Below are 13,299 nucleotides of genomic sequence, written 5' to 3'. Positions count from 1 at the left end.
CGAGTGAGAGGCTTTTCCTGCTTTAGGTATGAAGACGACTTTTGTTTCCCTCCACTTTTCTGGAATATATGCTAAGTTTACACATTGTTTATATATCACCGTCAACCAGGGGATAACTCTTCCAGCCACTGCATGTAACTCCGCCGGAGTAATTCCATCAGGTCCGGGGGATTTGAATGGTCCAAAGCTATTTAAAGCCCATTTTATTCTAGATTCCGACACAATTTCCTCGATAGGAAATGATCGCTGAGCCTCTGTTACACCGCCGGAACATGGTTCAACCGTCTGATTTCCAGGGAAGTGTGTGTCCAAAAGTACCTCCAACGTCTCCTCACTGGACGTTGTCCAATTTCCCTCCGATGTTTTAATGAAACCTGGAGCGGTGTTAGTGGATGCTAGTACCTTCCGTAGTCTGGAAGCCTCTGACGTATTCTCAATACTGCTACAGTAATCATCCCAAGAGTTTTGTTGAGACCTTCTCAGTTCTCGTTTATATTCTCTCAGATTCATCTTGTAAGTGTCCCAATCCTCCGGAGCTCTTGTGGACTTTGCTTTGTTAAAGAGCTTCCTGCAGGATTTCCTCATATTACTTAACTCCGTAGTCCACCATGGCGGCCGATTTTTTCCCCTTGGCTTTCCTCTAGGGCATGCAGCTTTCAGTGAAATGTTGAAGGCCTTAGTAATCCGCTCCACTGCGTGTTCGATATCTTGCACAGTGCCCATATTTGTCTCCGGCACTTCCGGTATCATCAAATTGAACGATTCCCTATACCTATTCCAATCAGCTTTCCTAACATTTGGCGGAAATATGGTCTTTGAAGTACGAACAGCCAATCTGAAACTGATGTAGCGATGATCTGAGAAGCTATGTTCCCTCAAAACTTGCCACTCAGATATCTTATCATTCAGTTCCGGAGAGGTCAACGTTACGTCCAAAACCTCTTGTCTGTTCCTGGTGACGAAGGTTGGTGCATCTCCCTTATTGCAAACTACCAGGTTAGTACGCAAAATAAACTCTATTAGCGACTCTCCCCTTGCATTAGTATCACTACTTCCCCAAATACTATGATGTGCATTTGCATCGCATCCCATAATGAGTTTTGTCTTTGTTTTTAGTGACTCCTCAACTAAGGTCTTAACGGCACAGGGTGGCATATCCCTATCATGTCCCATGTAGACCGAAGATACCCAATATTTGCATGTGGATATCTCTAGACTGGCTACGACAGTGTCTGCATTGCTCAATGAAGGAAGCAGAAACAAGTTTAGTTCATTTTTAGCAATTATCCATGCTCGATTTATATCGTTACCGGTATTATGCAAAAGTTTGAAACCCGGAGTGCTTAATTCACAGATCTTGTTCTTATATATGTATGGTTCTTGAATAAGAACTATATCTATGTCTCCTTTCATCAGGAGAACTTTTAAGGCAGCACAAGCGGCCTTACAATGGTGAAGATTTATCTGGAGGAACCGTAGAACCATCCAAATTTTCAACCACCGTCACATCAGCCGCTTCAATTGAGTCATCAAGGGCTTCCTCTTCACAGATCTCGGTGACTCTCGCAACAATCCGCGGTTCAGCTTTGGTGAGGCTTGAGCCTGTAGAAACTTCCCGCATATGATTTTCGCCATAGTCTGTAGGTTTTATGTCTCCTTCGGCTTCGCTAGGAGATTTTTTCACTGCTGACTCTACCGGAGGCTTGTCCGTTTCGGTATCCTTTGGCTGATCGCTTTTGTATACCTTCATATGGATATCATGAAAGCCATAACTTACGCGTCCTTGGGTCTGGGCTAGATGTGGCAGCGACTCTATGTTTAATATAAACACCGCATGTCGTCTTGGTCCATCCACCTCATCCAAACGACCAACCTTCCAATCGGCGGTTGGAAGATCTGGGTTACATTCTTTTAGTCTCTCTAGTATTGACTCAGGATCAGGAGGGTTTGCCGGTATCCATGCATGTGCTCTAGGTTTTGCCGGTATGTCTTTTTTATCGACTAACTCCAAAGCGGCTCCTTCCCAAACTTCACCAATTAGCATCAATGCAGCTTTAAAGCAATCCATAGACCTCTGGTCTGCAAAAGCTATTAACTTATATCGTCCTTGATACCATCCAGCATCTTGCCGTCGAGGACTTGGTCCGGGAAACTTTTTTCGCACCTCTGAGTAGACACCAGACATCGCGTTCTCAATTTCCCCCCATTTTTGCCTTGGAATCATACCGTCCAATGCTCCTTTATTAATAATAGCCATCACAAGGCTGTCTTTTGCAACTGAGGCAAACGATCTTTGATCCCGTTTGGAGGATGGTAGCTCATCCGGTAATCGTTCCCTTTTTCCAGCTTCAAGAATTCCTTGAGCCCATTTTAAGGAATCGCTTTGCTTAGCCGACAACGTGCTTGGGTCGACGGATACTAATTTCTTTAGGATAAACAAAGCATTTCTTCGTTCCTTGAATCTCTTTCGAGAGGGATTGCCTCCTTTTGATGTCGTCACCTTAGAAAAGGTTCGACTTGCCAAAGTGTCACCGCCAGTCGACCCGTCTACAGGTCGATTAATTGGGCCTGACTCTTGGTCGCTGCCCAAATTTATAACTTCAGTCGTTACCCGTCCACTGGGCCCTGAAGTTAGCAACCCAGTGGATGACTTTGAATTTCGCTGCATGGTGGTTTATTATTTCCACCACACGTGAAATTCGTAATAAGTACTTATTACGATGAAATACTCCGCTATTAGAAAACACGTCCGTTCAGTTCGACAGTTGAATAATAAATCCATTATATTATATGTTTGGAACACAAATTTTTAAACACAATATTTTTGAGTGTGTTCATAAACTAGCATAACATGTTTGGGACATATATGTTAATATGTTAGAACATATTATGTTTGGGACATAAAATGTTTGTAAATATAATATGCTTGGATGCAAACATATATTAATTTAGAAATAGCCTATAAACATATATGTGTTTAGTAGCTTGGAGCGCTATTTAACAGGGAGCGATATTGAATTAAGTTGGTGGTTGCTTGTTATTACAAAATTAACATTTTATTTTTCCTTGGGCAATTGATCAGCTACTTCTTTGATAACCTAACCTAACCTAACCTTCTTTGATCCTTACGAACTGTGTGGTCCGCTGTTCGAATCCCCGTCCGGCAAAAGGTAAAATTAAAATAAAATAAAAATCATAAAATTGAATAATTTCTTCTACAAAGTTTGTATTACAGAAAAAGGTGCTAAGAACTAAAAAATCTCGTGGAAGTGAGAAAGATGTGGGGGAATATACAATTAGACAGAAACAAAATTTTGAGCATTCAGGTCGAAAACCTATGTTGTTAGCACCTATATTACCTGTTTATTTTCATAATTCATTATGATTGTAAATATATAAATAAATAAATAAAAATAAAATTTTGAGCACAATATTGTTTGAGAGAATTTTTTTTAAGCATATAATATTTTTGGGTGCAAAATGCTTCCAAACATATTATATGTTCACATAATAACATATTGTTTTTTAGAAGACAACATTATTGAATTTGGATGCAAAAATACAAAATGTTTGGAACTTAGACTACCCAAACATATATTGTTTAGACCAATATGCTTTCAAACATATTATATATTGGAAGAGATCAAGCAATACCCAAAAATGTATATGCTTGAAGCAAAATATGTTTGGGAGTATATGTTACAGAAGCGATTTTTTGTGAGGGTGTGTGGAGTAAAAAAATAGTTTGAATTATTGTAATATATATTCGATCCTATTAGAATTTTGAACAAAATTTAAGTCACCCTTGTTGTGCCCAAATGTTCCTTTTCCTTTGTTTCACTTTGTACACTCAATTCGTCTTTCTCCTTTAATTTCAGTTTAAAACCATATTCGGTTTTCACAAAACGAAAACTGTTGCGGCTATTATCTGTAAATTTAAAAATACTTCCAAAAACATAAATGTTTTATAAAACAATAAATTGTCCGAAATAAATTTAAAATTACACTCGTTATCTTAGCAAAGTATGCATTTTCTATTTTTTCTTGTAACGCAGGCGCTTTTTCTTTATTAGATGAATGTTTTGGTCGAGCATGCCTCTCAAAAGAAGAAGCATCCTTGTATAATGTCACACAACATCGTCGACTGTCTATGTGTTTAAGCAAATGATAACATTTTAAATTCTTAAAATATTTTTCATTTTGGTTAACAAATTTGTTGCGCATATATAACTCTTCATTTCTTTATGTTTTCACTCACTTTTTTTGTTTTTCTTTTCATTTTCACAACTTTTATCAATTAGCTCTTTCGGCATGCGCGACCACCTTTAAACTTTCATTTACTTGATTACTTTCTTCGTCAATTTGACAACTTTAATTGTTCTCATACATATTAGAAACCAATTTAAAAGCAACCATTTGAACAAGTGTTTGCTCAAATTTTCGTTTGAGCTAAGTTAAATGTGGAGAGAACATGAAATACCCAACAAAAAATAATTTTGCTCTCATTAATAAAAGCTGTGTACAGTAATTTGAAAAAAGAAACGTAGCAAGCGCATTTGGCTATGTGTGCTTTTTAGGTAGCGAAATAAAAACACATCTACAGAACTATGAATTTTATCATCGCATTGAACACTGTTTCGTCACATTGGCTACGTCGGGAGTTGAGCAATGTGCTTTTCAGAACTCTGTCTTCTTAAGTTATTCTTTTATTGGTCTCCATATTCAAAGTTCAATTAGGCCCATTGTTCGTCATAGTCTCTTTTGCACCATATGCAAAACAAACACCAGTGGATTCCCCACTTGTTCGGCAAATAGCTATTGTCGCTTTTTCCCTGCTTATATAAGCACTCCACATGTGCAGGCGGTTATTTTGATATAGAATAATGATTTCAAAAAGTACTAAAGACCCATTTTCTAAATGCATATAATGCACCATTTCGTTTCACCCAATTCAGCACCATAAAGTAATCTATTAAATAGTCGATAAACTATATTGGACATTACCAGTTGAGGATGAAATCGATAAGAAAGACCCTGTTACTCTCACAGAAAAAATTTGCTGGGAGCTATATAAAGGTTTGCATTTCCAGATACAAATACTTATAATGGAGACAATTTTTTGTATTTCTACAAAATCTCTAGAATTAAAATTGAAATCGGCTAACGCCCTTGAATGAAACACAATGTTAATATAAAATAAAAAGATATGCGAAATATGAAGCGAGAGAAATTTTAATGCATTTGCAGAAAAGAGCATTTATGATTTACTAGGCGATACTTATGTATTCGATATATAGGACAATTTGAGTAACATTTACAATTTTTGCTACTCAGCAGTGACGATTTTACAAGGATATTGGTTAGATCTTGCCAAGATATGTGGTCAAGTGTGGGCTGTGTATATTATTTGGTCAAGTCGGGCGACTAGGAGGAAACTATCCAGTCAATTGGAGGTAAATCCCATTGAAAATGGGTCTAAAATATATAGTCTACCATATTTTCCCAACTCTGGTGTACATATATATGGGAGCTATATATAATCTGAACCGATTTTGACTAAATTTGACATGCTATCTCTGCTAAATTTCACGTAAATGGGAGTATAACTCTAACCCCCGTGGTCATTTGAGTGTAAATCGTGCGAAAGATATAAACGGGAGCTATATCTAAATCAGAACCGATTTCAACCAAATTTGACACACTTACCGATACTACACACAAAGAAAATTTCATTAAAATTGAGCCAACGAAAATTTTTCATTGATATAACGAAACATTTTCATTAAGACAATGAAAATGTTCGTTAATAGTACGAAACGTTTCGTTGACTAACAGAAAATTCGTTATAATAACGAAAAATTTCGTTATATCAATGAATTTGTTTCATTGGCTCAATTTTAATGACACATTTCATTAATATAACGAAACTTTTTCCACCAGTGTATTAAACGTACTCCTTGTGCAAAATTTGAACTAAATCATGGCAAAACTCTAGCTTTTCAGGCCATATAAGTGCAAATCGGACGAAAGATATATATGGGAGCTATATCTAAATCTGAACCGATTTCAATCAAATTTACCAAGCATTGGTAGAACGTCAATTCTACTCTCTGTGCAAAATTTCACGAAAATCGGTAGTAAACTTTTGCCTCTGTTGCCATATGAGTCTAAATCGGACGAAAGATATATATGGGAGCTATATCTAAATCTGAACCGATTTAGCTGATATTTTGCAAGTTTTTCGAGACTCATAAAATATTCGGATGTACTGAATTTGAAGAACATCGTTTGATAAACACGCAAATTATGACCAGATCGGGGATAAATATATATGGCAGCTATATCTAAATCCGAACCGATTTTTTCCAAAATCAATAGCGATTGTCTTTGTCCCAAAAAACGATCCTATGCCAAATTTGAGGACGATCGGACTTAAACTGCGACCTGTACTTTGCGCACAAAAATACATGAACAGACAGACAGACAGACGGGCATCGCTAAATCGACTCAGAATTTACTTCTAAGACGATCCGTATACTAAACGATGGGTCTCAGACTTTTCCTTCTTGGCGTTACATACAAAATTAATTATAATTCTATTACATATCAGTTGTATTTTTGTAAAGGGTGATTCTTTTGAGGTTAGGATTTTCATGCATTAGTATTTGACAGATCACGTGGGATTTCAGACATGGTGTCAAAGAGAAAGATGCTCAGTATGCTTTGACATTTCATCATGAATAGACTTACGATCTGCCACAACGTCGAATTTTCAGTGAATGGGCCCTAGAAAAGTTGGCAGAAAATCCGCTTTTTTATCGACAAATTTTGTTCAGCGATGAGGCTCATTTCTGGTTGAATGGCTACGTAAATAAGCAAAATTGCCGCATTTGGAGTGAAGAGCAACCAGAAGCCGTTCAAGAACTGCCCATGCATCCCGAAAAATTCACTGTTTGGTGTGGTTTGTACGCTGGTGGAATCATTGGACCGTATTTTTTCAAAGATGCTGTTGGACGCAACGTTACGGTGAATGGCGATCGCTATCGTTCGATGCTAACAAACTTTTTGTTGCCAAAAATGGAAGAACTGAACTTGGTTGACATGTGGTTTCAACAAGATGGCGCTACATGCCACACAGCTCGCGATTCTATGGCCATTTTGAGGGAAAACTTCGGAGAACAATTCATCTCAAGAAATGGACCGGTAAGTTGGCCACCAAGATCATGCGATTTGACGCCTTTAGACTATTTTTTGTGGGGCTACGTCAAGTCTAAAGTCTACAGAAATAAGCCAGCAACTATTCCAGCTTTGGAAGACAACATTTCCGAAGAAATTCGGGCTATTCCGGCCGAAATGTTCGAAAAAGTTGCCCAAAATTGGACTTTCCGAATGGACCACCTAAGACGCAGCCGCGGTCAACATTTAAATGAAATTATCTTCAAAAAGTAAATGTCATGGACCAATCTAACGTTTCAAATAAAGAACCGATGAGATTTTGCAAATTTTATGCGTTTTTTTTTTAAAAAAAGTTATCAAGCTCTTAACAAATCACCCTTTATTTCATATTTATATTCTAATTTCAGAAGCGGCGTCTCCCTTTCCTAGCAGCAATGGACCTCCAGAACAACAATTACGCGAGGCAATGCAGCGGAAAAAGAAGGGCCAATTTAATAGTAAAACCATCTTTACACCAACATTAACATTTTTTCTTTTTGTTTGTATAATCTTCACGTAATTTTGTTATTTATATATTAAAAAACTATTTAATAAAAAAACCTTTATTAAAAACAATAAAATTAATTTTCAGAATAAACCAGCAAATGGGGTATAGATTTAAAGTGCTTATTTGGACCAAAATTTTTTCCAAAATCGGACCAAATTTCCACTTTCGAAGAAAATACCTTAAAAAGTATTATATTATTGTACATAGTGCTTTTATTAAAAAAGTTAAGTAAACCAAAAAGGAATGATGTGATTTAGCGGTTGTCATAGGGAATCATGGTTGTCATGGTTGGGAGCCACCGTGGTGCAATGGTTAGCATGCCCGCCTTGCCCACACAAGGTCGTGGGTTCGATTCCTGCTTCGACCGAACACCAAAAAGTTTTTCAGCGGTGGATTATCACACTACAGAATGCTGGCGACATTTCTGAGGGTTTCAAAACTTCTCTAAGTGGTTTCACTGCAATGTGGAACGCCGTTTGGACTCGGCTATAAAGGGAGGTCCCTTGTCATTGAGATTAACAAGGAATCGGGCAGTACTCAGTGATAAGAGAGAAGTTCACCAATGTGGTATCACAATGGACTAAATAGTCTAATTGAGCCTGATGCATCGGGCTGCCACATAACCTAACTACACAGAAAAAAAGTGTCTTGTAAAATTAAGGACCATTTTGACTTCCACATAGTTCAACAAATTTACTGTAATATAGTTCATTTTTCGTAACCACAACGAAAATTGACTTAGCTAAAGCAAAACTTATGAAAATTCAGTAAATGTTTTTAGTTCACTAACTACGAAATGGGAAGTATTTTTCCTTAAATAAATTTCCAACACAGTAGTTAATGCATCGTTGTTTCTATTATAAAAATACATGGGCAATATAAAAATCTTACTACGAAATGTGTACAATTTACTAAGAAAAAATTTTGTATGGAAAAAAATTTTTGTAGTAAAAATTAACTTAACGACATTACCGATTCGTATGATGACTACCTACAGATTATTTCCCTTTTTATTATATGTTGGAGTGTTTTTACTCACATTGAAAATTTTAGTTAAAGTAGAATAAAAATTAGTTAATATAATCCTTGACAGGTGTATATAATTTTTATAGATTCCTCATAGATTTGGTATATATTTTACCTTAACTTATAGATAGAATTCCAACTAATCAATAAACGTGCTACTGGAAAATGTGAGTACATCATGCGAGGGAGTTTTTAAGAGACATTTTGTGTATATCTCGTATGATTGTTTGTGTTTGTTATTGCGTCATTTATGCTGTTGTTGGTTGTTTTGATTCTAGAGACATTGGAATGTTCCTTGTTGGTATCTTTTGTGGTGAGAGTTGTTTTTTTGCAATAGCAAGATCAGAAAGGGATCGTGTGTGTGTGTGTGGAGTTGTTTTTCTTTACGGCAGGTATGTATCCCTTATGACTATTTGTGTCTTTGAGTTTTATTGTTGCATTCAGTTATGTTGATGCATTTATGAAGTGCACACGTGGATTTAATTTTGCAAAATTGTACGTGCGGTATTGGTGTTTATTAATGAAAATACATTTATTTCGAAACATTTTAGAAACTGAGAAGTGAATGATGTGATGTTAGAGGAATCAAAAACGCTTTTTATTGATAAAAAACAAATAACAGATTAAGGAACTGTATATTTCTGTTAATATGTTAGTTTAAAATTAGTGCGGATTTTAAATTGATTTACATAAAAAATATACAACATGAGTGGTAATAGGATGATTCATATTTATTCTACATCTGGATCACAGGTTGAGAAGCAACCATTTTTTTGAATCTATATTTTTTATGTTACAGGAATTCCTACAGGTGAGTACTAAGATCGAGTTTAGCCGCTAAAATTAAAAATAAATCACTAAGCAAAGTATAAAATTATACGTCTTCGATACAAATTTAAATATAACTTGATGGAGAATAGCCCAAATCAAGTTTTTTTTATAAAGATTATTTTTTATAATGGATTATTAAAGAAAACTTATCATGGAAATTGCAATTTTAGCCGCTAAACTCGAACTTAATATCCACCTTAAATACTAAATGATATACTGACAAGTGGAAATTATGTCTAATTTTATAATATTTTTTATTTCAAATATATTCTGAGACTAATTTCAATAACGTCCCATTTGTCCATGGATATGATTCCAATAATGTACCTACTGGATGGATTTTTCAATGTGGTAAGTTTTTCTATAAACGGTATTTTGTCCGTTTTTAATAAAACCAAAATTTCAATTTATTAAAAATTATTTTTTTCACTTGCAGGTAGACAGGTCTCGTAATGGTAATTTTTTGAATATTCTTACTGTTTAATACTAATTAAGCTGATATCCTTATTGGCTCTAGGAAATACTCTTGAAAACCGTAAGTTAAAGATCAATATGAACGATAGAATTAATTAATTAATAATATTTTTCTTATATTTTGTATAACTTTGCAATTTCAGATGATTATAAGCCAAATCCGTCCAACAAAAGTTAGCCAAAATCGATGAAATTGGACAATTCAATTGAATATAGCAACTTATGCCACATATATCTTTCATATGGATAGAAAACATGCAAATTTAAATTAATTAGTTTAGTCCTAATAACATAGAATATTACTCTTTTGAAGAAGCAATTACTAACTACCGACAAGTAAATGCGTCCAACGTACTAATAAAAATATTTCCTTTATTGTATATCATAAGCCATAGTTTTGTGTAATATAATAATAATTCTTTGAAATAAAATACTGGTGGTTATAGAAAATTGACTTGTTTTTTACGAAAAATGTCTTAGTTGTATACAGGCTTGTTGTACCTTTGATTCCTCAATATCTCTACTTTTTTGAAAATTATACCGACAAACAGTTTATTTCAAACCAATTTCTTAATACAGGTTTCCCAAAAAATTGTTAATTTTTCCGGATAGCAGGAATATTTTGAATGAGTTTAACTATATTCTTCCCACAGCATAGTAATAATGAACTAAAATACGATGTAATACATGAACTAATTTATAAGAAAATCATGAACTTATCTAGATGAAAAAAATCTTTGGCGCCAAATCATGGTCATTCTTACTATGGGTTAGTTCATTTTTCATAAAAAATAGTAAACTTTTTTTTCGGTGTAGGAATCAAAACGTCGACTTTTCAACTTTTTTTAAAATTTGAAAAAATAGACAATTTGAAAAAGTCAAATTTTAAAGTCAATTTTAGTTGACATCAAAAGTCGAAATTCAATATTACAAAAAGTTGACTTAAACTTTCGACTTGGAGATGGTTAAAGACAACAACAGTCACGATTTTACTTCTAGAGAGATTATAATAGTTTTCCGAATTTGCATCCAATTTGCTGTAGTGTAGCTTTGCATCCATAATTTCATGCGGCTCATAACTCAATCCTACTATTCTACTTTTTGCGAAAAAATATGTAAAACCTCGCCCAAGACCTAAAAACACGAAATTTTCTTCCGATTTTCTGCAATTGAAATGGTATCTAATCCCACACTGAAAAAAAACATTGATGGTTGTTTCCAAAGATTTTGTCTGTACAATAATGATTTTAGTATTGATTCTGAGTCAAAGAAGCGGAGACTTGAAGTAAGGACACATTTACGTTACAATACACTTGTAACTTTGAGTTTTGCGTACTTGATTCTAGGAAACAAATTTTATCAATTATTCCAGCAGTTTTCTTCATGTGCTATTAATGTCCATTAAAAACGTCTGAACCACTACTTAAATTTCCAAATTAAGACTCGACTACAAGTGAAAATTATTTTATGTTTCAAGTAAGAAACGACTTAAAATAAAGTGTTAAAAATATCTCCGACTTTTGGACTAGGAAACAAACTTTATATCAGAGAAATGAGTCTTCAGCCTCAATATTTTTTTCAGAGCATAGATACTATTGACTACGTGATAAAATTTTTAAATACTTCAAAAAATTAATAATTTTGACCAAATGAAAATGGACCAAAATGGGCTTAATTCCGTTTGGTCCGACCATCGGACCAAATTTAAAAATTATAAATCTTTTGGACCAATTTTGGTCCGATCGGACCAAAATGGCAACGCTGGCTACCACATATTCACCACCCTTTTCTGTGAGTAACTTTCAGCTACCAAATGGGGGGTTATCGATAAAGCAGAGAATAGTCTATTGGTTATTTTGAGCGACATCTCCTTGTTAAATTCTCCGCTCAAATACAAGGGCGGTAGTCAGGATTATAAGTAGGGCTGTTTACGAATAGGTAGCCATATAAGTAAGCATTCACTACTTACCCGAACAAGCGCCCGCTTGTTCGGCAAATAGCTATTGTTGCTTTTTCCCTGCTTATATAAGCACCCACACGTGCAGGCGGTTATTTTGGTATAGAATAATGAATTCAAAAAGTACTAAAGACCCCTTTTCTAAATGTATATAATGCACGATTTCATTTAACTTCACCCAATTCAGCACCATAAAGTAATCTATTAAATGTCCAACCGACTATATTGGGCATTACCAGTTGAGTATGAAATCGATGGGAAAGACGTTGTCTCTCTCACGAAAAAAAAGTTTAGAGAGAAATTGAAAAAATAAATCAAGTGATCATTTCATTTTGGTATCTAAAAGTAATGCACAAAATAGTGTCCCTAGCAAAATTAAACAAAACCACACAATGATGTTCTTAATTTGGTTTCGGTGCTTACGCGTAATGTATAAAAAGATATGATATAATCTTAAGGAGATGTTTTTAAAGAACACAAATAAACAAAGTCCCGCTAGACGTTATAACATTTGTTCAGTTGTTCTCTAGGTTTCCAATCGTTTGGTCGCATACGGAGTCATTCAAGTGATTCAAAACAAATGTAATTTAAAAATGTAAGTAAAAATATTAGTTATAATTCTATTACAGAGCAATTATATTTGTTTCATATATATATATATTTTAATTGCAGAATCGGTGTCTTAACTTTCTAGCAGCAATGGACCTTCAGAACCACAAATACGCTTGGAAATGCGCCGACAAAGGAAGAGCCAATCGAAAGTAAATGCGCCTTACAACGAATATTACTATTATTTCTGTTTGTTCATATAATCATGACTTAATTATTTTATTTATAATTAAATAATTTAGAACTTATGTAGCCAAAGTCAAAATATAAACTAGCCTTTATTAAGAACAATAAAAATCGTTCCAGATTATCAATTTGAAGTGTTTATTTAGCTAGAATATTTTCACCACCCTTTTCAATGGGTAGCGCTTTGCGGAGAAATTATGTGTTAATTTCCAGCTACCAAATGGGCGGTTACCGATAATGTAGAGAATAGTCTATTGGTTATTTTGGGCGACATCTGCTCGTTAAATTCTCCGCTCAAATACAAGGGCGGTAGTCAGGATTATAAGTAGGGGTGTTTACGAATAGGTAGCCATATAAGTATGCTTTCACTACTTACCCGAACAAGCGGGCGGGTTCCACACAAGGTTTACCATACCAATTCTACCATTTGGTATTTATTCTGGGGATATAAACTTACTTACCAAGTTCTATGCCATTTCATATGCTTAAAATG

General features: G+C 34.8%; 1 long non-coding RNA gene across 1 annotated transcript; it reads left to right on the top strand.

Annotated features, from left to right (window-relative positions):
* The first annotated feature begins 12,537 nt into the window (after positions 1-12,537).
* Positions 12,538-12,940, top strand: LOC142241287 (uncharacterized). Its single transcript, XR_012723559.1, has 2 exons — positions 12,538-12,593; positions 12,684-12,940. It is a non-coding gene; the product is annotated as an uncharacterized LOC142241287 (long non-coding RNA).
* Positions 12,941-13,299: the final 359 nt, after the last annotated feature.

Source organism: Haematobia irritans, chromosome 1 (genome assembly GCF_050003625.1).
Source record: "Haematobia irritans isolate KBUSLIRL chromosome 1, ASM5000362v1, whole genome shotgun sequence".
Taxonomy (NCBI): Eukaryota; Metazoa; Arthropoda; class Insecta; order Diptera; family Muscidae; genus Haematobia; species Haematobia irritans.
The sequence above is the reverse complement of the archived record's forward strand: the minus strand, read 5'-3'. Positions and strand labels throughout refer to the sequence as shown.